The sequence below is a fragment of the Rhinoderma darwinii genome, chromosome 2 (genome assembly GCF_050947455.1).
Source record: "Rhinoderma darwinii isolate aRhiDar2 chromosome 2, aRhiDar2.hap1, whole genome shotgun sequence".
NCBI classification, from domain to species: Eukaryota; Metazoa; Chordata; class Amphibia; order Anura; family Rhinodermatidae; genus Rhinoderma; species Rhinoderma darwinii.
Window position 1 is genome coordinate 444,899,672 of NC_134688.1, and position 26,761 is coordinate 444,926,432.

The 26,761-nt window shown below is 42.4% G+C and overlaps 1 protein-coding gene across 14 annotated transcripts in view; it reads right to left on the reverse strand.

The window, feature by feature from the left end:
- The window catches only part of ROBO2 (roundabout guidance receptor 2), a 962,581-nt gene that overhangs the window by 647,833 nt on the left and 287,987 nt on the right, over positions 1–26,761 (reverse strand). The gene's annotated exons all lie outside the window — the stretch shown is intronic.

Genomic DNA, 26,761 nt, shown 5'->3' on the forward strand with positions numbered 1-26,761 from the left:
TCTATCCTTACCTATGCTTGAATTTGGTTAAGGACTCTTAATGAAAGAAATAAAATACAATATTGCAAGACTCTAGCAAAACCTCTGACAGACTGCTATTCACATGAAAACCACTGGGTGGCCATACATAGACACAGATAGCATAGGCATCTCGTGACAGAGTATCGCAAAATCATGTATTTTTATCACATCTGGTCATCTAGCGCCCCATATCTCAGGATATGTTGAAATATGAGGAAAGTTAAGGAAGGACACATTTGTGCTCTCTAGATGTTTAATACTGTACACTCTTTTAACTGATATGCATGATAAGTTCAGAAGGTTTGAGATTTTATTGATAATTGAATAGTGAATAACAAATAAAATCATCTATCTATCATCGATCCAATTATCTATCTATCTATCTATCTATCTATCTATCTATCTATCTATCTATCTATCTATCTATCTATCTATCTATCTATCTATCTATCTATCTATCTATCTATCTATCTCATATCTATTTCATATCTATCTATCTATCTATATATCTATCTATCTATCTATCTATCTATCTATCTATCTATCTATCTATCTATCTATCTATCTATCTATCTATCTATCTATCTATCTATCTATCTATCTATCTATCTATCTCATATCTATCTATCTATCTATCTATCTATCTATCTATCTATCTATCTATCTATCTATCTATCTATCTATCTATCTATCTATCTATCTATCTATCTATCTATCTATCTATCTATCCAGAATTAATGATACATGACAGTTACTAGATTGTAAGGGCCTGTTCACATCAGCGTTGGGCTTCCGTTTTTAACGGATCTGTTAAACTTTAACGGAAACCCTCTTAAAAACAGAAGTAAATGGAAGCCCAACGCTGATATGAACAGGCCCTTAAACATTCAGAATTATAAGTTGTATACAAAGTATATAAAACCCACCTGTAAAGGTAGAGAATGTGAAGGCTGGAAGCCTGAAGTAAAACACTAACATAGAATATATTACTATTAATTGTATTTATATTAATCAGAGTTAAATTTATATTAAACAGAGTTAAAAGTTTTGTCCAAAATTTGAAGATAGGCTTATCTTTTTTTCCTAGAAACAGCGCCACTCTTGCCCATTGGCTGTGGCAGGCATAGCAACTATTTAAGTGAAATTGGACAACCCCTTTAATTAGTTTTATATTGCTTATCTCTGCTCAGTCTTCTGCTTCTGGTGTTATGAGCCTCCAGATTAACAGACAGTGCTTGAGCTTGAAACAAGAGGCAGACGATCAGATGCCAAATTAAGGGGAAATTTTTTAAAATTTTTGTTAGAAAACCTTAATTACCAGATGTATCCATGTACAAACAAGAGCATAAAATAAGCTATACCTGTATAATCCTATAATTTGTTGTTACCTCAACTCGATTCCGCGTTCTATATTTTATAAAAAAACAGAAGCTGTTTTTTGTTCTTTGATACTCAATTATTATCTTTTTGTAAAGTCAGAAAATAGCCACGGGCTTATAGGCTTAAGGTAGATTTATCCACAGTCCCAAAGGAATTGTGTATTTCACCGTTGCCCTACAATGTGTCAATTCCATTTTCGAGGGGATCGGAGCCTGTAATAAGAAATGATACTGTTTGTGTTTCTTTTTTGTTCATAAAAAAATTTCCACATACACTGCAGCTGTTAATACATTCTGCTTCCTACATACATAGAGATAGAACAATATGTTTTGCCCTCGTCTGCAGTTTAGGTTAAAATATTACATTAAAACAATATTCATTAAACTCTACGATCCTATGTACAGAGTAAAGTTCCGCTCAGGACTATTTTTTCCACTGTCATATATTTTTGCCTCAAGCTACTAATTATTACTTGACCTACTAAACTAATAGAGTACATAACCTTGTGTTTTTAGCCTGGGGCCAGTTTGCATTGATCCATTACATAAACAACTCTGAAAACATAACTTGTCCAGACACTCTTTAGCTGATGCAGATTCAATAGTCCTCACTCCATTTACGCAAGCCTAAATATATAATAAGATAATGGAATATACCATGATACTCCACTGTTGAGTTTCAGGTATATTTTTGTATAAAATATGAAAACTATTTTTTATGTTTTTTTTTATGTTTTTCTGAATTTATCATTTCGGATTAAAATTTTTACAATTTTCAATATACTGGGGAAGCAAAATAGCACAAAATCATTTCTGTAAATATTATTTTGTAGGCACTATTTTTGTGATAACCTTTGTGACAATATGTGTGTGAATGTAAAGTAATTAAAGGTACACCTTTGAAGGCAATTTTTTTCTTTGTGTATTGGTGTGTTTGGTGCAGCTTTCAAATTACATTTATTAAAAATTATTTTTACTTTTAGATACAGCTGTTTTCTATTCTGTATACAGAGCAGCGGTATAGTGCGCTGAGACCTGAATCTGTCATGTCAGCGGGACTGACGGGTTCAGTATCAGCGGGTCCATGCAGGATCAAGCTGTTACCGATCACATCTAAGTTCATAACTTAGATGTGATCGAGTACAGGTAGATTCTGCATAAGGGGCGTAACTAGGAAAGACTGAGCCCCATAGCAAACTTTTTACTTGGCCCCCCCTCCCTACGTGCCACACACAGCCGCCCCTTGTAGATAGTGCCCCCCACTGTAGATTGTGCCATACAGTCCCCCTGTAGATAATACTATACAGCCCTGTTGTAGATAGCTTCATACAGCCCCCTGTAAATAGCACCCATCACCTCCCCATTGAAAATAGCGCCCCCCAAACAAATAAAACAAACAAAATTATATTCAACTAGGCCCTGTGACCGTGATGAACGGAGCTTCTCGAAAGCATTCTCAATGCTGACGGGATCCTTGCGTAGACCGGAATGTTCCAGAGACATCATCATGCCGGCCTGCGCAGGGATCCAGTCCCTGAACCTGATAGGTTGCATGCCGAACGTGGCCTGTAGGGTGCAGCATAGTAAATGGCAGAGCAGGGAGATATCTCCCTGCTCTGCCATAAACACAGCTCACAACTTTTAACTATCACAAAGAGTGAAAACCGATGCTGCGTGTGCAGCAGTTTTTTTTTTGTCTTTAAAGCCATGCCTCTAATCCCACCCAATCTTCGCACATACACACCCGGTTCAGCCCACACAATATCAGGCTCCCATAGTGACTCCCACACAGTATAATACCAAATAGCTGCCCACACACAGTATAATGCCCCCATAGCTGCCACCATACAGTACAATGCCCCCATAGCTGCCACCATACAGTATAATTCCCACAGATTCTCCATTACAGTATAATGTCCATACAGATGCCCCCATGCAGTATAATGGCCAAATGAATTCCACCATACAGCATAATGCCCCATAGCTACCCCCATGCAGCATAATGCCCCCATAGCTGCCCCATACAGTATAATGCCCCCATACAGTATAATGCCCACACAGATGCCCCCATACAATATAATGCCCCCATAGCTGCCCCATACAGTATAATGCCCCCAATCTGCCCTTATACAGTATAATGCCCCCTTAGCTGCCCCTAGTGCCAGGGCCCTTGTAGATAGTGACACAGTGCCCATGTAGATAGCACCACAGTGTCCCCTGTAGATAGTGCCCCTATATAGTGCCACAGTGTCCGTAGATAGAGACACCCCCAACCCCCCTCCATATATGGAAATTGACATCAGTGGCTACTCCTTGAGTGGAATCCCCGTTGCCGACTCTGGCCGGGAATTCCGCTCCAGGAGGAGCACCTGACGTCAATGTCCATATATGGACAGGGACCTCAGGGGTTTCCTCTAGGAGCGGAATCCCTGGCCAGATCATCAGCAACGGGGATTTCGCTCAAGGGGAAGCCACTGACGTCACTGTCCATATATAGACAGTGACGTTAAAGGCTTCCCCGAGCACAGCGGTTAAAGTAGCACTGTGGCCAGGGAGTCCTTGGTGAGCCGAGGAGATCCCTCTGCTCCTCCGCACTGAACGAATTCTGAAGCAGGGAGCTGATGGTTCCCTGCTTCAGAATTTGTATCAACTGTATCTGCGTCCTGAGGACGCAGATACAGTTGACAGCGGGACATAGCACCGGATGCCCAGGACAGCGGAACACCGCATGGAATCCGGGACTGTCCCGCTGAATACGGGACGGTTGGGAGGTGATAATGTTTGCAGATACTATTGAGTGTGACTTCTAGCGCCGCCACCGGGCATGGGTGGGCCTGTGCCGGCGGGCCCCCTCATGCCGCGGGTCCCGTAGCAGCCGCTACTGCTACTACAGCGGTAGTTCCTGTCAGGGACATGCAGGACCCGCTGACACTGAATCGGTCAATCCCGCTGACCTGACAGATTCAGGTCTCAGTGCTAGATACAGCTACTCTGTATACAGGATAGAAAGCAGCTGTATCTCAAAAAGTTAAAATAATTTTTAATAAAAACTAACTAGAAAGTTGCAACATACAAACATTTATTAAGAAAAATAAAAAATTAAAAAATACCCTTCGAGGGTGTACATAGCCTTAAGAATGCTGTATACCCTCCTACCATCTTTAGTAATATGTATATATATATATATATATATATATATAAACACACACACACACATATATGCTCATTCACATACCATAGTACGGAGCCGCATGGCCTCTATAGACTCCATTAGATGCTGTTTGTACCGAGCTATTCTCCCCTAAAAGCAATGCTTGTAGGAGATAATACTGTACCTCTTTACATATGAAATGGGATGGTGCACGCCACATTTTTGTGTCAGATTTGTATGGATTTCGACAGCAAAAGTTCTACATATGCCACTATTTGAAATCTGAGCATTCTGAAGGTGCACACACCTGTATTAGGCACCCTGATGAAGCCGTATCAACGCCGATGCAGATGGGGTTTCAGCCACGCCCTTGCCCTCACAGGACCCGGCCTTTAATTTCACCTGCATGGTGTGGTAATCGCATCTTTTCCTATCTTGCACACTGTCTTTATTTATTTGCATTGTCTTTGCATTCTATATTTGACATTGCATTTTCAGTCATTTAAATGCAGATTTTTCCGGGTGACCTTTCTTTCAAGTCACATTTCTCCTGTTTAAATTCTTATAGGGCAAAAGTGGGGGTCCCTTTGGCATTTATTCAGGCCAGGTCGTATGGAGCTGTATTACAGCTGCGTGCATCAGCCCTAATAGAGAATTATTAAATTCCCAGTATAGTTTAGATTTACTTTTCACTCATACAATTGACATACACTCTTAACACTACATCAACCAGTCACACTACAAAAATCAATCCAACACTTCACTCACATTGCTATATTTACCTGTTCTTCTTCTTTTGTAAACTGCTGATTCTTGGGCACTGGCATGCAGGATGCTGGCAGTACATAGGCATCTATACCTGAGATGCCCCCTCCACCACTAAGCCCGTCCATGTGCCCATAAATCCACGCCCCTTTTACCATGTTCCTCCCATCTGTGGCTCAAATTTACCATAACATGATGCTCACCCTTCTAACCCTATAGCTCCTCCTATCTACAGTATCTGGACCCCCTCCCCTCCCACAAGCAGGTTGCTTGCAGATACTGTGTGCATCACCCATGTCCTTTACCCTCACTTATGCCCCCCTACCCACCTCATTGTAGAAGGCTTCTTGCTGTTTACTTAAAGCTGAAGCAGATAAAGAAGTAAACCTGCTGGAGCTAGAGCCATCAGCAACATACCTGGGAGGGGCTGGAGTCTCCTTCCCCTCAGCAGCCAGACTGAAGCTGTGCTCAGGGGGCAGTAGAAAGTGCAAGCCCATCACTGATTGGCTGATGCTCAGCCAACTAGTGTAACGTTTGATTGTTACATGCAGACTGGGCAGGAACGGATTCTCCTTTTACTCTGCGGCACCGGAGATGTGCGCTATTGAGCGAGGCATCAGTGCAGAAAACAAGTCTAGAGCTGATTAGCAGAGTACACAGCAATAAAGCACAGAGTACACAGCACAGCTTAAAGTGCAGACTCTCATCTTTAATTTGAGGGTATTCACATCCAAATTTGAGGAAAGGTTTATGAATTACAGCTCTTTAATATGTAGCTACCTCTTTTTCAAGGGACCAAATGTAATTGGACAATTATCTCAAAATCTATTTAATGGGCGGCATGGGCTATTCCCTCATTAATACATCATCAATTAACACAGGTAAAAGGTCTGGAGTTGATTCCAGGTGTGGCATTTGCATTTGGAAGCTGTTGCTGTGAACCCACAACATGAGGTCAAAGGAGCTCTCAATTCAAGTGAAAGACGCCATCGTTAGGCTGAAAAAAATGAAGAAATCCATCAGATAGATAGCACAAATGTTAGTAGTGGCCAAATCAACAGTTTGGTACGTTCTTGAAAAAATAGAGCACACTGGTGATCTCGTGAACTTCAAATGGCCTAGACATCCATGGAAGACAACAGTGGTGGATGATCACAGAATCCTTTCCATGGTAAAGAAAAACCCCTTCACAACATTTACCCAAGTGAAGAACACTCTCCTGGAAGTAGGTGTATCAGTATTTAAGTCTACGATAAAGAGAAGACTTCATAAGAGCAAATACAGAGGGCTCACCACAAGGTACAAACCATTAATCAGCCTCAAAAATAGAAAGGCCAGATTAGACTTTGCCAAACAACATCTACAACATCAAACAACATCTAAAGAAGCCAGCCCAGATCTGGAGCAGCATTCTTTGGACAGATAAAACTATGATCAACCTGTACCAGAATGATGGGAGGAAGAAAGTATGGAAAAGGCTTGGAACGGCTCATGATCCAAAGCACACCACATCCTCTGTAAGACGTGGTGGAGGCAGTGTGATGGCATGGGCCTGCATGGCTGCCAAAGGCACTGTGTCACTTGTGTTTATTGATGGCATGACTGAAGACAGAATCAGCCGGTTGAATTCAGGGATATATTTTCTGCTCAGATTCAGCAAAATGCAGCAAGGTTTATTGGACTTCGCTTCATAGTACAGATGGACAATGACCTTAAAATATACTGCAAAACAACCCAGCAGTTTTTTTTAGGGCAAAGAAGTGGAATATTCTGCAATGGCCAAGTCAATCACCAGATGTCAACCTGATCGAGCATGCATTTCACTTGCTTAAGTCAAAACTTAAGGCAGAAAGACCCACAAACAAGCAACAACTGAAGACAGCTGCAGTAAAGGCCGGGCAAAGCATCACAAAGGAGAAAACCCAGTGTTTGGTGATGTCCATGGGTTCCAGACTGCAGGCAGTCATTGCCTGCAAGGGATTCTCTACAAAGTATTTTAAAAAAAAAACCATTTTATTTATTGTACTGTTAATTTGTCCAATTACTTTTGAGCCCCTGAAATGAGGAGGCTATGTAGAAAAATGGCTGAAACTCCTAAACGTTTCACAGAATGTTTTTATTCAACCCCTTGAATTAAACCTGAAAGTCTACACTTCAATTGCATCTCAGTTGTTTCATTTCAAATCCATGCAGAGCCCAAATCATGAAGATTGTGCCACTGTCCAAATAATTCTGGACCTAACTGTATATACAACACCAAGCTCAGTACATAAATACAGTACCAGAACCAAGTTCAGTACATAAATATAGCACAAGAACAAATACAGCTCAATTTAGTGCAACCCATATAGGTTTGTACGCCGTAAAACTTCAGCTTCCCGCACGGACCAGACAATGGTAAGGATATGCTGAGAGTTACTGTTTCAAAAACAAAAAAAATCATACCACCCATCATATTGCTACATATCATACAGTGACTACAATTCTGATTAGAAGCAGAATAAACATTTATATGAAGTGACACACCGGTGACGATCTCAGACTCTAGTTGTTCTTTTTCTATTTTCTTCTCCATCCAGTCCAGGCCTCTATGACGACTTCTCCTGGCCACAGCTCATTTCTGCAGTTTTCTGCTCAGATGTCTTCAGCTACTCACTATTCAAACATTTCTGTACTTATAAACAAAGATAAAATTCTCATGGTGCCACACACTGTACCCTTAAATATAATAGTTCCATACACTGCACCTCTAATTATAATAGCACCATACACTGTGTCCCTGATTAGAATAGCACCATACACTGTGTCCCTCACACGCACACAGTGTAGATAGTGCCCCACATATAACCTCCCCTGTAGATTGTGCCCCACATATAGCTCCCCTGTATATAGTGCCCCACATAAAGCCCCCCTTAGTGTCCCACATACAGCCTCCCCTGTAGACTGTGCCCCACATATAGCCTCCCCTACAGATAGTGTCCCACATATAGCTCATAGATAATGCCAGTAAATAATGCCACTCCCACTTTTAGGTAGAAAAGACAACAACTTTACATACTCACCTTGATCCCGTTCCCACGCCGTCCTGTGTCAATGCAGGCCTGCTCTCTTCTGATCAGGTCTGCTGGTGCTGAACGACGGAGCTGATAGGGCAGGGCAGAATGACATGCCCCGCCAATCAGCGCCTTTCAACAATGGAAGTAGCGCGATTACATCATTGTGCCGCTAGCATCGTTGAAACGCGCTGATTGGCAGGGCAAGCCATTCTGCCCTGCCAATCAGCGTCATTGTAAGGCGTTGAATAGTCGGGCATGGAAGTTCCATGCCCAGCCACATAGATGCAGGTACAATTAGTACAGGAGGGGGTGGTGGTGGCTGGTTTCAGTGGCGTCGCCGCCCCCTCAGAGAGACAGCAGCTCGCCGCCTGAGACGAGAAGCTTATCTCGCCACATGAACGGTGCGGCCCTGACTGTCCGACACTGATTGTTTGGGCGGCCAGCAGGCGAACCACTGGCATTTGCCAGAACTGCTAGATGGCCAGTCCGGCCCTTGCACTACGGAATATAGCCCTTAAGGGCTGCCGTAAAGAGACTCAGAAAACCCCCTAAACTACAGTAATCAATAATTATCTTGAAAGACTCTGTTTCCGAATCTGAAATTTTTATCTTTCTACTAAACTGCGTATAAACCTAAAAGCATTCAATTTCATTCCTTGAGTCCCACATCCGAGTTAAATTTAGTTGTGAAGTTTAAATATATAAAAATTAAAAAATATGACTCTGCCTAGAAACTCGTCCAAATGCTAACATATGATCACTCCCTTTTAGGTCGTAGTTTGATTCCAGCTGTGAATTTCCATCTGGCTTGTAAATTGACTATGTAAATTAGATTATCTTTCAAAATAAGGTATTTACAAGATAATAAATAATCTGTGCACTTGGTTTGGCAAGAATAGCACACACCTGTTATACCTGTTTCCCCCAGACAGGTAAAATTATTGTATAGTATCTCATGATCAGTCGCTATACTCATTACTAAACATACCGTAGCTTATTTTAATAAGAACATTTGGCAGCTGAAATATGATCACAAATGTAATATACAAAATTCAATAACAGTTATTAAAGACTAACTGAGATATATTTTTTTATAATAATAATAATAATAATAATAATAATATATACTGTACATATATATAGATTGAGGTCACGTGGATCTACTGTTTAGCCAGCGGTACTCGAACTCCTTGAATTATTGCATTTGGGACATTTACAGTGGACAAGCCCCATTGCATTAGAATAATTATTCAGACATCTTTACTAAATACTAACTACTGTTGCCACCATTCCCACACTATCAGAAATACTATTTTTTACAATTGACATTGATAGCACACATCAAGATTAACTGACTAACATCAGTTTTGATCCTGAAGCCTGGCTTTTGTGGTTGAAAGCCTTAAAGGGACATATGGCACCATAGAGTGGTCCCCGACTCTGAGCCATTACAGAAGAGGGGCTCCTGTTCTTTCCAATTTTAATAGAGGTTGTATTCATGATACAACCCCTTTAATCTGTTCGTGCAAAATGAGGTACATTTGCATCATGGGATGCCTTTAGTTAAGGCAAACTAATGTACATCACTGTGATCGCACTAGCACAAAAGCTGTGTCTGTGCGATCCCTATGAAGCCCAGAGGTGATTGATAGCCAGATTCCCATTACAACTGCCATATAACCCCTTAGATGCCGTGGTCAATAGTGACCGTAACATTTAACCATTTACTGCCACAAAAAAACTGTAGTTTTTTCATCCACACTTCTAAAAGACAACTGTTTTCTTTTTCAATCAATATTGCCATCTGAGGGCATGTTTTTTGCGGGACGAGTTGTAGATTTCACGACACCATTTATTGTACTATATAATGTAGTGGGAAATTGGAAACAAATTATTTGTGGGGAGAAATAGGAAAAAAACTGATTCCTCAATCTTTTGGGGGTTTTTGTTTTTACGGCATTCACCGTGCAGTAAAAATGGCATGTTAACTTTGTTCTGCAGATCAATGTGATACAAAATTGATATAGTTTTTTTTAATGTTTTACTCCGTTCGCAAGGGGAAAACTTGCTGTTAAAAATAAAATGTGAGTTTTGTCTCCATATTCTGAGAGCCATCACTTTTCATTTTTTTTCGTTGATTGAGTCGTATTAGGGCTTATTTTTGTGGGGCGAACTTTAGTTTCTATTGGTACCATTTTGGGGTATGAGACTTTTTGATAATTTTTTATTTCATTTTGTGTGGGAGATGAAGTGACCAAAAAACATTGATTCTGGCGGTTTAATTTTTTACGGGGCTCACCGTGCGGACTAAATAATGATATATTGTAATAGTTCCGACTTTTACAGATGTGTCGATAACAGTTATGTTATTTCTTTATTTTTTTGCAACGTGCTTGTGGGAAAATGGAAAACTATTTTCTTTTAATATATATTAAAAAAACTTTATTATACTGTATTTAACTTTTTTTATTTGTCCCCCTAGGGGACTTGAACCAGCGATCATTGGATCACATGCATGATATAGTGCAATACTAATACTAACGTGTCATTATACGGACACATACTGACAAAGATGTCAGACCTTGGGGCCTTCACCAGGCCCCCAGGCTGCCATGCGATCCAACGGCACCCTGCGATCAAGCGGGTGGGCGCACTGTAATGCTACAGGGGGCCGCCCCCCAGTTTCTAGCCATTTAAATGCTACAGTCGCTATTGACCTGGCATTTAACGGGTTAAATGAGCGGGATCGCGCTCGAGCGGAAAACCGTTTGTTACACTATATAGTCGGCTGTAAGAAACACCTGACACGCCCGTTCTATGGAGCGAGCTCAGCTTTGAGCCCACTCCATATTTCCCATCCGATGTGCGCCGTATGTATACGCGGTGGATGTTGGGAAGGGGTTAAGGTGTTTGACAGAGGGAGGGGGCTAGCTGGGAAGGGGTTAAGGTGTTTGACAGAGGTAGGGGGCTAGCTTTGTTAGCCCTTAGGCACCCCACAATGCATTTGTGGGGCACCGATTGTTATGGCTATATGTTCTTTACTGACAGGCAATAATCAGGGCCGGCCTTAGGGGTGTACGAGCTGTGCGAGTGCACAGGGCGCTGCCCCCTCCAAGCATGTAGGGGGCGCCACTGGGCTCTGCCTCTACTCTGTGCTCTGTTCCACACACGGAGTAAATAAGAGCCGAGGAGCAGAGGAGGAAGCTCCGCCCACAGCCCATCCTTCACGAAGCCTGTGATCCTGTCAGCATGGAGAGATGGTTTCAGCATGGAGAGTGTCTGTGTATCTACGTGTGTGTGTGTGTGTGTGTGTGTGTGTGTGTGTGTGTGTGTGTGTGTGTGTGTTTGTATGTGTAAATGTTACAGTGTGTGTGTATCTATGTGTGTGTGTGTCTCTGTGTTTGTATGTGTATATGTATATGTTACAGTGTGTGTGTGTGTGCGTGTGTCTCTGTGAATACAGTATGTGTCTCTGTTTGTATATGTATATGTTAATGTGTGTGTGTGTGTGTGTGTGTGTGTGTGTGTGTGTGTGTGTGTGGGTATATAGTATGTGTTTGTATGTGTATATATTGCAGTGTGTGTATGCAGTGTGTGTATACAGTGTGTCTCTGTGTATACAGTGTCTCTATGTTTGTATGTGTGTATGTTACAGTGTGTGTGTAGTGGGTATACAGTATGTGTCTATGTGTTTGTATGTGTATATGTTACAGTGTGTGTGGGCGTGTGTGTGTCTGTGTGTGTCTGCATGTGTTTATGTCTCTTTGTAAAAGTGTGTCTTCAATATTAAAGTAGAACAGATAAAATGCAGATATCTGTGCTGCCTCCTATATACCCTGCTGCCCCTATATATCCTGCTGCCCCTTATATACTCTGCTGCCTCCTATGTACCCTGCTGCCCCTATATATCTTGCTGTCCCCTATATATCCTGCTGCCCCTACATATCCTGCTGCCCCTATATTTCCTGCTGCCTCCTATATACCCTGCTGCCCCTATATACCCTGATGCCCCTATATACCCTGCTGCCCCTATATACCCTGCTGCCCCTATATATCCTGCTGCCCCTATATACCCTGCTGCCCCTTATATACTCTGCTGCCCTTATATATATGCCTCTGTGTGTGTGTTTATATGTGTCTGTGGGTATAGTTATCATCTACGGCATTATCTGTACTCAGAGAGTTATCACTGTGTTATCAGCGGTGTTACATAGGACTGCAGGTAACATTTACTGCATTATCTGTATTCATAGAGTAATCACTGTGTTATATGTGGTGTTACATAGGACTGCAGGTAACATTTACTGCATTATCTGTATTCAGAGCATTATCACTGTCTTATCTGTGGTGTTACATAGGACCGCAGGTAACACTACTACGTTATCTGTACTCAGAGAGTTATCACTGTGTTATCTGTGGTGTTACATAGGACTGCAGGTAACATCTACTACATTATCTGTACTCAGAGAGTTATCACTGTGTTATCTGTGGTGTTACATAGGAGTGCAGGTAACACTACTACATTATCTGTACTCAGAGAGTTATCACTGTATTATCAGCGATGTTACATAGGACTGCAGGTAACATTTACTGCATTATCTGTATTCAGAAAGTAATCACTGTGTTATATGTTGTATTACATAGGACTGCAGGTAACACTACTACATTATCTGTACTCAGAGAGCTATCACTGTGTTATCTGTGGTGTTACATAGGACTCCAAGCAATATCTACTACATTATCTGTACTCAGTTATTACTGTGTGTTATCTGTGGTGTTACATAGGGCTGCACATGAAATCTACAACATTATCTGTGCTGTGTACATATGTGCCTGTGTGGGTATATATGGGTCTGTTTGTGAATGTGTCTTTGTGCTTGTATATATGTGCCTTTTATGTATTTGTTTATGTCCCTGTCTGTGTATTTATCTGCCTGTGTGTGTGCGTATATGTGTCTGTACATCTATATATTTACCTGTATGTATGTATTCCAGAATGTGTGTATGTATATTTGCCTGTATGTCTAAATATCTGTCTTTCTGTATGTAAAGTATATATGTTCCAGCGTGTCTATATATGTGGTTAATTTTTGGTTTGTGTAGGGGACGGCAATAGAGAGTCCTTCACAGGGCGCCATTCAACCTAAGACCGGCCCTGGCAATAATGCTTGGGTATGAAGGTTCTATTCACACGGCATATGTTCAGAGTGAAAAATATAAGGCTGATTTTAACAGAAAACAGTCTCTCAAATGCAGGCGTTTTACTAACTGATTTCAATGCATTTTCTAACGACACAGACTCGCCCATAGAAGTCTATGGGCGTTTCCGCAATTGCAGATGGCTATGGATGTGCATTTGTATTTGCGGAAAGTAGAAACCCTTACAGTCATGAACGGTGTAAATTGAACGGCTCAAATTTGAACAAAACTTTTGTGGAATTGCTTTTTTTTCTATTTCTCTTCCCCAAAAATTTAATAAAAGATAATCAATGTTAGTGTATGTATCCCAAAATGGTGTAATTGAAAAATGCAACTCATCCCGCAAAAACACAAGCTGTCACACCACACAGAGTCTGGTACAAAACTCCTCACTCAGCATCAGGAGAGGCGTCACTGCTTTATTACACACATTTGTTCTATATCCCCTTTCTCCTGGGGGTGGGTACATGTTATCACACTTTTATAAAAGCACGTATCACTGTAAGCCCCTTGTTACTTGTGTCATCCTTGGATAGGTTCACACTTATCTGGTCCTTTAGATATGTCTTCATAGTTCATAGTTCGTTCATACCAGGAAGTGACTTGTTATTTTATTAGTGCGTAGTCCCCGTTCAGGGGCCATCTTGCCACGTATACTTATCTAATCCTACTATTGCTTCATCACAATTATGTACACAACTCTATAGTCTATATTATATTAAAGAAATAAAATTATTATAAACATTAACTTCTGTCCACTCCATCCTTCACAATAAAGATATAACAGAAAAAAAACTTATTGCTGTCTGTGTTTGTTCAGTCTTTAAGAGGTTAAACAACTATACATTTTTCTAACTTTTCCTGTTCAAGTTATTATTTTTTTTCTTGACAAATACTGTAGTGTGTTACATATTTGTAATTATTAACAAATAAAAATTGCTTCTTTTTTTTAATATTGGCTTTTTATTGTGCGAAAAATATATATTTTTTTTCACAAAAATGTCAGAAAAAAAGGCCTTTGGTGGACTTGATTTTTTTTTCCCCTATAAGGTTATGTTCGCACGTAGTGAAATATACATGGCTGATTTCAAGAGAAAATAACCTCTGAATCCGGGTGTTTTTGGAGCTGATTTTCAAAGCATTTTGAGTGTTTGCAAGCGTATTTTGAAGCGTATTTTGAGGCGTTTTTATGTAGTGTGAATGGAAAATTATGTAGCTCCAAAAACGCCTCAAGAAGTGTCATGCAGGGGTGGGATCTGGATGGTTCGCCCCGTTTCTCCCGAACCGGTTGTTAAAATGACAGCTGGTTCGCAGAACCGGGTGAAGCGGGAAGCCGCAACCGGTCCCCTGCGCTCAATTGTATCCACGTCCTTAGGACGCGGATACAATTGAGTTGACTAGCGCTGTCCTGGCGAGGCACATGATGCCTCGCCATTCGGCACTTTAGGGATGATGCAGTCATCGCGCCGCTGCATCGTTCCGATGGAGGAGGACTGACGTCGCTGGAGGATGGCGTGGCAACGGGACAGGTAAGAAAATGTGTTTTTTTTTTCTTCTACTGTGGGCACTATAGGGCACTACATAGGGGACTATACAGGGAACGAGAAATAAAGAAGACTATAGAGAACCAACTACAGGGGACTATATAGGGGGACATACTAAAAAGAATGAAGAAAAAGAATAACGAAAAAGAATTAACATTATTATTAACGGGAAGAAAATATAAAAAAGGGCATAATGAATTTTTTATGTTTGGTAGACATGGCATGAACAGATTTTCTTTGTAGTTAGTAAGGAAATAAACACAAATTCCATATAAACAGACGCCTTAGGAAATTCCTGTGCTTGATAGACCTGGAATGAACACGATATATGTGTAGTTTATAAGGGAATGTGTTAATTCCAGGTCTATCAAGCACAGGAAAATAATTACGCATTTGTTTCTATGGAATATGTGTTCATTCCCTTATAAACTACACTTATATCCTGTTCATTCCAGGTCTATCAAGCACAGGAAACAGGCGTTCCCTGTAGATAGAGCCCCCTGTTGCGGTCCCTGTAGATAGAGCCCCCTGTGGCGGTCCCTGTAGATAGGGTCCCAGGTGGTGTTCCCTGTAGATAGGGCCCCCTGTGTGGTTTCCTGTAGATAGGGACCCCTGTGGCGTTCCCTGTAGATCGAGCCCCCTGTGCCCCTGTGGCGGTCCCTGTAGATAGGGCCCCATGTGGTGTAGATAGGGTATGCTTATGCAATTATATAGATAGTGTGGCAGTCCACACAAACATTCTGGACAGGGAATTTCTTTATTTAGAGTCCACTTTAATCTAGGGGGTATTTGAAATATCATAATTGTTTTATTTTATTAGAATCATTTTCAATGGTGCGATACACCGCAAAACACTGTGAACCCCCCGCATGTCTTCGTCCGAAAAAACAGGGAACCTGTTGTTAAAAATTTGAATCCCACCCCTGGTGACATGCCACTGCTTTTTACGAAGCATACATTTACAAGGCATTATCTTTAATTCAGCAGCGTAGAAATACGCCACATATGAATAGCACAGTGTATTTTCCATTGAAATCAATGGGAAGCTGTTTTCACGTGTATTTCAAGTGTATTTTGAAGCGTAATACGATAATTTTATGCTCCAAAATACGCCGGAAATTAAGCTGTGTGAACATACCCTAACAGAAGCTGCCAAAGCAGCCCTAACAAGTGACAACTGCCGCTATTAGGGGTGTCCTGGTTCTAGTTACCCAGCAGCTTCACCACACGGCCAGTCGACCATTGATCACATGATTGCTAGGTCCAATGGAGGAATTGCTACTGCCTCTATTGTATATACATCAAGTTCAATGACACACGACACACACAAATTGAATTAATATGTGAACAGGAGCCTGGAAATGAACTATTATTATGACCATTAGTGGATATAATATGTTAAGATAGGATCTCTATATTACAACGTCTCCAAGTTATGACTCAATCCCCCAAGCAAATAATTACCACCTTGTCTGTAATTTAATGTCTTTTTAATGTATTTTTATTTCTTCGTATTAACCATATAGAGCAATTTTCCCCTGCTCTCTTTCTTCAGGCTGTCTGAAAAACAATCACAGAAGTGCTGATAAGTTAAAATGATTTATGGATAGTATCCTTTACCTAAATCATATTTATTGCACACTGAGAGAGTAAATTGACTTAACTGCTGAACCTAACCAGTACAGATTTAATATTTTTCCAATTTCAATCCAAGTCGGTGAGAATGAAATACACATTCAAGGGCATAACATTTAGAATCCACGAAATGATGGAGCGCAGTCACAGAAAAATGCAAGCAATTTACCTTTACACTATACAATAATTTGGTAAAGAAAATGAATCTTCAGCACCAAGACTTGAGAAATTTGCAGTCATTTAACTTCCTGACCTTAGAACGCGTTTCTCACTGTGCAGTTATTATAGGATTGCTTATGCATTGACCGAAGATTGGTCAAGGTGTTAGGCAGCTGTTTCCCCACCAGGACAGATAAAGGCAATGAAATCCATTCACTATTTTAATGATTTTTCTGTCATTGTTTACGTCTGGAGTTGCTCTGGCAGTTGAAGCTTTACTGACACTATAAAGCCAATTTGTACCGTAGTTTGTCTTATCCTTTGTGGAACTGGGATTCAAGGCGTTTCGTGATTATTTGCTTTCCATTTGAAACTTTATAGTAAGCAATTGTTTTGCAGTATTTAATGTGGAGATGATCTAAAATGCGAGAAATTCTTTGTCATGAAAAGTGTTTTTTCCCACCGGTCGAGGCATGGACTGTAGAAGACTTCTGAAGGTGTCCTGTGGTATCTGGTACTAAGACATTAACCGCAGATCCCTTAAGTTCTGTAAATTGTGAGGTGGGGGATTCATAGATCGGGATTGTTTTTCCACCACATTCTACAGATTCTCAATCGCAAATGCTAGATGGGCTGGTGTCTACAGTGGGCTGCTCTCTTTATCCCTGACAGGCTTCTGCAGCTTCTTATAGCACCTCAGTATTCCAGTATCTAATTATTCATAATTACTCTTTCCGGAGCTCCTATTCACTTCTATGGAAGTCACAGAAAAGCATAGCTCAGCGGGTTTGGCTGTTCCTGTAATTACTGGCCACCTCTTCAATGATTCTCCGCCGGGATGCAGCAGTCAGCGACCTCCTTACCAGATGAGAACGGGTTGGGGGAACCAAATTTGGAAGATAGGTGTGTGTCCCAGAGGTGGAACCTGCATCTATCAGACATTTTTGGCCTATCCTATGGATACGCCATAAATGTCAAAGATGGGAATCCTCCTTTGAATATAGGATGCCAGGGCTGTATATAACCATTTATCCCTGACATCATATGTATAGTAACTGAGTGGACACTCGTCTTGACAACAATGATATACCAGATATAAGTGGCAAATCATACTTGTGTGAAGACACGTCCCCAAAACCACACTACTTTTTCACCCGGCCGATATTTCTGAGTGAACAATGTGGCAAATTAGCCTATGTGCATTTGAATGCTAGGCCTGAATTTTAGTCCCAGTCCAGCCTTGGTGCTATCGGTTACCAGGGCACAATATGATAACATGGATATAGCCAACATTCATAAGATTACTTTTACCATGAGTATAAATATCAACTCCATCCAGTGCACCATGGAACTGCTGCTTACGTGTGAGCAGAAATCACAAACAGCCTGAGTTGTAGGTAAAATAATGTAGTGCGGGATCCTTATAACAGGATACTTTTGCTTATTGGTTCCAGTCTGCGACAAGGAGCTCCGGAAACGCTTTAAAAACGTTTTTCACTCAAAATGTAAAAATTAGACATATACTTTGTTCCTGGATTCTGCCTTTATCTCGTTCCTTTGGATAGTTGCCTGGTATCTGTAGTTCGCCCTTTTGGTTTAACCCCTGTCCCACCCTTTGACTCCATCCTCTGTCTTATCGCATCTTGACCTCTCTCCTAGTGACATTTGGCTTTGTTCCTGGCTTAACATACCCGTCGCTAATTGGTGACTACTCTGGGGACCGTGACGTGGGAATTCGACCAGGAAAGTCCAAACATCCTTAAAGGTTTTAGGGTGAAGAACGGGGAGATTTCTTAGACACTGCACCTTTGTTTAGTCAATACTGAAACAATTGTGGCTCTAGGATTCGCTCCTCTGGTGAGAATTGTAACAAAACAGCAGCATATGGAGTGCCTAAAAGGCCCAATATAAAAATCCCTAGAGACTCTGTGTGCCACCTTACAGGGTCCATGCACACGGCTTTGCATAGACACTAATAAAATATTGATATATTACTATTGACTTTATTTTGTTGTGGAACATTGTGAAATTCAGCTTTACAAATTAATCTGGACTTTCTGGTTATAAAGTCCTTGCTATTTATCAATACAGAAGAGAGGAAGCGGCATCACAGTGCGGTCATCTGAAATTATTCAGATTACAAAGGTTGCGACTAAGGTTCACACTGGGCGGATACGATGCGTAAAAGTATACAGCGTATCCGCCCTGTTCCCCGCAGGGAATTGGAGACCCATGCACCTCTTTTGTTTACAGAAATATGGACAGTTCCTCCCAATTTAATCAATGATATAATACACGCATTTATTTGTTAGACGCCGGACACTACAGCCCTTGTAATATTGTCAGACAGGGAGCAAGGCTAAAGTTCTACAACTATTTTACTACTAGCTGCAGACTAGAAGAACCACAGACTAGAAAAAAAAAAACTCCAAAAACGCATACAGTAGCTGCTCAGGCCCAGGTAAGAAAATCTTTTGAAGTTATATATCATTTCAAATTCTAAACCTATGGATGGAAAGCAGTTGTGTATGTTTGTACGGCACAAGCAAGTGAGAAAATAAAGGGAGAAGAGTGACTCCTGCAGGCAGCCCCGGAGGTGTTCAGCAACGAGAAGTGAGAAATTCTAAAAATTCCTTAGATGTACTTCTTTTAAGGTATGTTCAGATTCCGCACAGAAAATCAACATCAATTTACAGTACAATACTTGTAGATGGGTTTTCAAAAAATTCTTACAGATTTTCAAATCTGTAGCATGTTCATTCTGTCGCAGAAGTGCCCTGAATTTTCATTGCGAATTTCACCTTTTGCAATGCAAAGTCCAAATCCAGGCGCAGAAGAGGGTGGGTGACCGACAAGGAAACTTAATCCAGGACAATAGACCAAGTTCAAAACTGGAACAAAAACCAGCTATCAGAACAGCCACAGAGGGTCAGGGAAGACCGGGGACATACAGTGCTGCCCCCTATGAAGAGAACCTGGAGGCTGCAGTAACCTGTTTGATCAGCAGATGACGAGGTTGAACATGTTTAGAGGGTGGGGTCGTCTGGTTGGATCGAACTTGTCCTCTACTTGAATATAGCATTTCTTGTCCAGGACTTGCAGAGGTAGATGAAGAACTGGACGTTTTTGCTGTGGTTAGCTGAGAAAAGTATAAGCCGCCATATCCAGAAAATGCACAAATACAAAGTTAGGCCTTGTCCACACTGTGCAGTTAAATATCATCTGAGTCAAAAACCCCTCCATGGGGTACATTGTTTTCCTCTGTGGCAAGGAGATGTTTGGTCTTACGACTTGTGATATGTGATAGACTCAGACTCCCAAACAAAAAGTATCAACCCAAAAAATGCAAAATAAAGACACAAAATCCTTTCATTGGGTGTTAAATGGTCAAAGCTTTATTTAATATTATATGACCACACCGCAAATGGCAAACCTCCAACTCACGAAGAGTCACCCTCCAGCACTCAGGAGAGGCAAAACCCCCTGTGGGGGAAACCTCTAGGGAACCCATGGCTGGAGGATTGCCTTTGCTCTGGGTTTAGAAGGTGCCAAAATATAATTTAGTAAAGTATGTACAGAATTTGTACATTTGACCAGATTTACAATAAACTACATTACAACGAACAACATAAAACACTTAGGCTGGGTTCACACGTGGCGGAATTTCACTTAAATTCCGCTGCGGACACTCCGCAGCGTTAATCCGCAGCGGAGCCGTTTGTCCATTGACTTACACTTTAATTTAGCAGTGTTCGTTTAGACGAGGCGTAAAATTCCGCTGCGAAGCATAGGCTGCGGAGCGGAATTTGGTGTCCGCAGCATGCTCTGTCTGTTGCGGAGCAGTGGCGGACTCATGGCGGAATTTCTCCATTGACTTCAATGGAGATTCTAATTTCCGCAATGAAGTCCGCAGCTGTCATGCACATGTTATGTGTGCTGCGGATGCGTCTTGCTTTTTTAACTTGACATTTCTTCATTCTGGCTGGACCTATGTATTTCTAGGTCTACAGCCAGACTGAGGAAGTCAATGGGGCTCCCGTAATGACGGGAGCGTTGCTAGGAGACGTCAGTAAATAGTCACTGTCCAGGGTGCTGAAAGAGTTAAGCGATCGGCAGTAACTGTTTCTGCACCCTGGACAGTGACTACCGATCACAATATACAGCTACCTGTAAAAAAATATAAGTTCATACTTACCGAGAACTCCCTGCTTCTGTCTTCAGTCCGGCCTCCCAGGATGACGTTTCAGTCTAAGTGACGGCTGCAGCCAATCACAGGCCAATAACAGGCTGCAGCGGTCACATGGACTGCCGCGTCATCCAGGGAGGTCGGGCTGGATGCCGAAAGAGGGACGCGTCACCAAGACAACGGCCGGTAAGTATGAAATTCGTTTACTTTCACTAGGGAAAGTGCTGTCCCTTCTCTCTATCCTGCACTGATAGGGAGAAGGGAAGTACTTTTCCCGCAGTCCGCAGCGGCTAGTCCGCATCAATTTACTGCACATTTTGTGCAGATCCGCAGCAGAATCTGCAACGCAGATTCTGTGCGGCATTGATGCGGACAGTTGCGGAGGAAATCCGCCACGTGTGGTCATGCCCTTGATTCAGCTGCTATGGTTGGCTGGGCAGATGTCTTCTTTCTCCCTTGGCACCCATTTAAATTAATGGGCGATCCACGTAATGCACGGATGAGACGGGTCCTGCAGAGGGGTCCTCCAGATGCTTCTTTGTAGCACCTGTCTCCGCTCTGGCTAATAGAGGGGAATCTCGTGTTGGAACCCCCCCCCCCTCTATTACAGACAACCCGTATGAAGAAGATGGCATCACTGTGATGAAGAAGCGGTATTGGGGTGAATGGCTCTCCTGCTGGAAGCTCCAAATTACATCAATGTCGGCATTGGTGGGAAAGTCAAGCTCAAGGTCCTCAGTCACATCAAATATGGCGCTGAACGTGGCAGTAAAACCTTCTAATATGGAATCTTCTTTATGTCATAGACATATGTATTTATGACTTCCGCACATTCATATTCATCATCATTACTACAGGTGATTATTACCACTGTACCCCTTATTCATTGTGACGTCACCCACAGCGTTCTGAAGTATTAACCCCTTGGTGCGTGGGGAGAATTATGGAGCCGGCTCGGGTATTACAGCTGACACTAACAGTTAGGATCAGAGAGAACTCTGATCCTGGCCAGTTTTACCAGATGCCGTGATAAATAGCTACTCCTGCATCTAAGCAGTTAGAGGCATCTAAGCTGCTCAGCAGACAGTATGACACATGATAGGATTAGATACAGCAGTACAGCAGATGGTATCACACATCATAGGCTTAGATACAAGGCCCAGCAGATGGTATCACGCATGATAGGCTTGAATAGTGGGCCCAGCAGACAGGATGACACATGAAATGCTTAGATACAGGGCCCAGCAGACAGTATCACACATGGTAGGCTTAGATACAGGGCCCAGCAGACCGTATAACTTAAGGTAGGTTTAAATACAGGGCCCTTTAGACACTATAACATATCATGTGTGATACTGTCTGCTGGGCCCTGTATCTAAGCCTACTACATGGATGGCTTAGATACAGGGCACCAGAAGACAGTATTCTTATACTTCTCCTCCTCACTCCTGAGCTGGGCCCTCTTCCTGTCTGGGTGCAGTGTGGGTCATGACGTCATTCACCGTCACGACGTTGTGCACGGCATACAGCGCTGTGATGCTGGAAGGTGTCAGGACCTGCGCTGCGCCCGGACCGAGCGAGGAGAGTAAGTATACAGTTACTGTAGTAACAGGGGCCCGTGTACTTTATTACATAGGGCCCAGTAACTACAGTAACAATGAATAGACATGATACAGGGGGCCATAAACATCCCTGGCTTCAGGGCCCGGTCGCAATTGCGACTGCTGCGACCTCTATAGCTATGCCACTGCAAGTATCTGAGGAAGGAAGAGGCAGATGCCTGTGACGGATGGTCAGAGAGCATAGTACATACCAGAGACATCTGACAGGTAACCAGCGCACGTCCTCCTCTCTGGCTGATTATTGTATGGTGGTTTCAGAATATGCACAACCAATCAGAGCTCAGCTTTCATCTTGTAAACTACTTAGGAAAAATGAGAGCAGAGCTTTTATTGGTTGCTATGGGCAACCAGGACAGATTTAATGTTAGACAGTTTTGATAAATGAGGAGTATTGTATGGTTATACATACTTCACAACTTTCAAGCTTTGGTAAGAGAGACGACGGCTGTGGTGCGCGATCAGCTGACAAATGCTCTTTTATCAGCTAATCACATCTTTTATGCAGCCTATAAAATCATCGTTGTAGGCAGGACATCTCCCATGTAAACAAAGGATGTGCTGCCAACAATGATACAAGCTGATGAGGACCGAACGATCATATTAATGATCATTCGCTCCATACAGTAAAATGGCCTGTTAACGAGCACCATTCAACTTGTTATATCATCGATCGGCGCTTGTTATGGGCAGAAATCTGCCCATGTAAGCCCACCCTAAGGCCCCGTTCATATGTGCATCGGAGGCTTTGTTTGGCGCCTCTGTCACAGATTCCATCGTTTTGCAAGACACAATAGCGCAGCAGAGCAAATTTTTTCTTGGTTAAGCCACGCATCTAACCCCGCCCAATCCCCACTCGTACACACCAAGTTCAACCCACACAGTATCCTGCTCCCATAGTGCCTCCCCACAGTATAATGACCTCATAGAACCACCCACCCCATACAGTATAATGTCCCTATAGCTGCCCCCACACAGTATAATACCCAATAGTGCCTCCCACACAGTATAATTCAAAATAACTGCCCCCACACTGTATATTGCCCCCACAGCTACCCCATACAGTATAATGCCCACACAGAGGCCCTTATTGAGTATAATGCCTACACAGCTGCCCCCATACAGTATAATGCCCACACAGATGCCCCCATACAGTATAATGCCCACACAGATCCACAAACAAATGGATGTGTGCATGGCCCCCATAGAAATGAATGGTTCAGTATGCTATCCGCAAAAAAAAATGAATAGGACACTGAGGAAAACAACGGTCATGCACATGAGCCCTAATGGAAATAGGGACAAATATTTTTCTAATTTATTTATTCTTTTTTCCAGTCTGATCCTACTGTTTTCTCTGAGACAAGCGGCTCAAGTCATGGCTGATAGCCACTTATCTCCCTTCCCTCCCAGACACCAATGTTCATTGAAATCATTGGACATTCATTGATTTAAATGGGCACATCTTAATGCTTGATTTTTTTTATCTGTGTATTGGTGCTGAATTTTCATTGTGGTTTCCTTCCGCTGGTCAACATTACTCTAGGGGACTTGGGGCCTGAAAAGGAGATTTCACATCTGTACAACCCCTGTAACTGCCAGTTAAAGATCATCAAAAGCCCTTCCCTCTGTCAAACCATTTAAATGCCGCAGTCACTATTGACCGCATCATTTAAGTGTTTAAATGGCCGTTGCAGCTGGTGATGGCTGTGAATCACTGCCAGGCTCCCACGGTAATCGCATGGGCACAGCTTCTTCACCCTCACATACATGCACCATACATGCACCATACATGCACGTCACAATGCGGGGAGGCGATCCTTCCTGTGACATGCATGTACGTGATAATGCGTTAATGGGTTAAGTAGAGTGAACCATGCCTTAAAGGGGTTTTCTGAAATTTTAATATTTATGGCATCTCCTTAGACAATCACCAATTAAACACTGACTGGCTATCCTGACTCCCCGGACCCCCGTCTATCAGCAGGATTAGAATTTATCAGCAGTTGCATGTTTAGTGCTATGTTTGATGTGCACAAGTCTTAAACCTAAATGGTTTGTTTGACCCCCTAGATGTGTCACAAAAGTTCAACTCAAGGAAAGAAGACATTGCAGCCACCGTCCCGAAAGAAGGAGCTGGAAGAAGAGAGTCACCCGGTAAGAGCAAATTGGAGCTAGATCAGGTGGTGATAAAGGACCCAAAAAATCCTGTGGGAAGAAAAATGTTACAGAAGCCTCACAAGATGCACCAGAATGCAGCAAAGGTAACTCTGTCTGATGCCGAGATTACATGATACTACCACTGCAGAAAGCCCAAAACATCAAACACAATTTAATATGGTATCTCCACATTTCTAAAACTCATTCACTTCAATGTAAAGTTTCATTTTAGCACGCCAAAGAGAGCATGACCTGTTTTCAAATTGGAGCATTCCCCTCAGCTGACTCGCCAAGAGAGATAAGATTGCCTGCTCTATGGCACCTCTACAAGAAAGGAGTCGAAGAGGAGGGCGCAATGATGAGAATCCAGTACACGCTCTCTAATGGCACCCCCATGAGTTTGGGGTGCTATACAGTGGCCCTCTATTGTTTACTTTTATTTGGACATCAAATAGATGCCCTAAGTCAGAGGAGCACAACCTTATTTTGGTCTGAGTGGATCTGTCAGATTATACTTCCTAAAGCTATCGGCTTGGGTACGCTGCGAAAAAGTATGCAGCATATGCAACCCAGAACACGCAGACAATTTCAGGTCGAATATTCACACCAAATGGTGCTTTCATTTGGTGCGTATATTCTGATGGATTAACCGCTGAAGGAAACAGCTGCCAGGAAAAAAAATAAAGTAGGCAGCTTTGTGTCCAGACAGCCTCCTGGGATGACTTTTTATCACTTGTGGCGGCTGCAGACTGTGATTGGTGGTGGCAGTGGTGACCTGGACACAGAGCAGCCGGAAAAACAGGGACACTTTGCTATGGCAGAGCCGCGAGAGGAGAGTAAAGGCTTTATTTTTGTTCTTTCTTAACTTGCAAAATTTCCTGCTATTACACATAACCCTCGCAGTTAATTCCGCTAACAATAATATTTGTTTTGCGGAATTTGACTTCCCCATTTAATTCAATGGAGAAATTCAGAACAAATGCAAATGCTTAATTTTCTTTTAAGACTAATCTCACTCAATCCCTGCCCATACTGTCCTGGTTCAGCCCACACAGTATCATACTCTCATAGTGCCTTCCACATAGTATAATTCCCTCTAGCTGCCACTATACAGTATAATGCCCCCATAGCTGCCACCATACAGTATAATGCCCCCATAGATGCACCCATACAGTATAAAGCCAACACAGATGCCCCCATACAGCATAATGCCCCGTAGCTGCCCCATACAGTATAATGCCCCATACAGTATAATGCCCTATAGCTGCCCCATACAGTATAATGCCCCCATAACTGCCCCCATACAGTATAATGCCCCCATAGCTTACCACATACAGTATAATGTCCCATAGCTCCCCCATATAGTATAATGCCCCCTTAAATGCCACCATACAGTATAATGCCGCCATAGCTGAAATCATACAGTATAATGCCCCCACAGCTGCCCCATATAGCATAATGCCCCTATAGCTTCCCCCATACAGTGTAATGCCCCCATACAGTATAGTGCCGCCATAGCCTCCCCCATACAGTATAATGCCCCCTTAGCTGCCTCTAATGCCCACTTAGACATTTCCAGTGCCCACATAGATAGTGCCACAGTGTCCCCTGTAGATAGTGCCCCCTATATAGTGCCACAGTGACCATGTAGATAGTGCCACACCACCCTTTAAGATAGGGCCAACCCCCCTGTAGATTGTGCTACCCCTCCCCCTGTAGATAACACCGCTGGGACTTCCTCTAGGAGCAGAATCCCCAGCCAGAGCATAGGCAGGGGATTCCGCACCTAGAGGGAACCCCTGATGCCACTGTCCATATAAGGACAGGGGCTACCCCTGGAATGGAATCCCCGCCCAGAGCGTTGCCAACGGATTCTGCTCCAGGGGT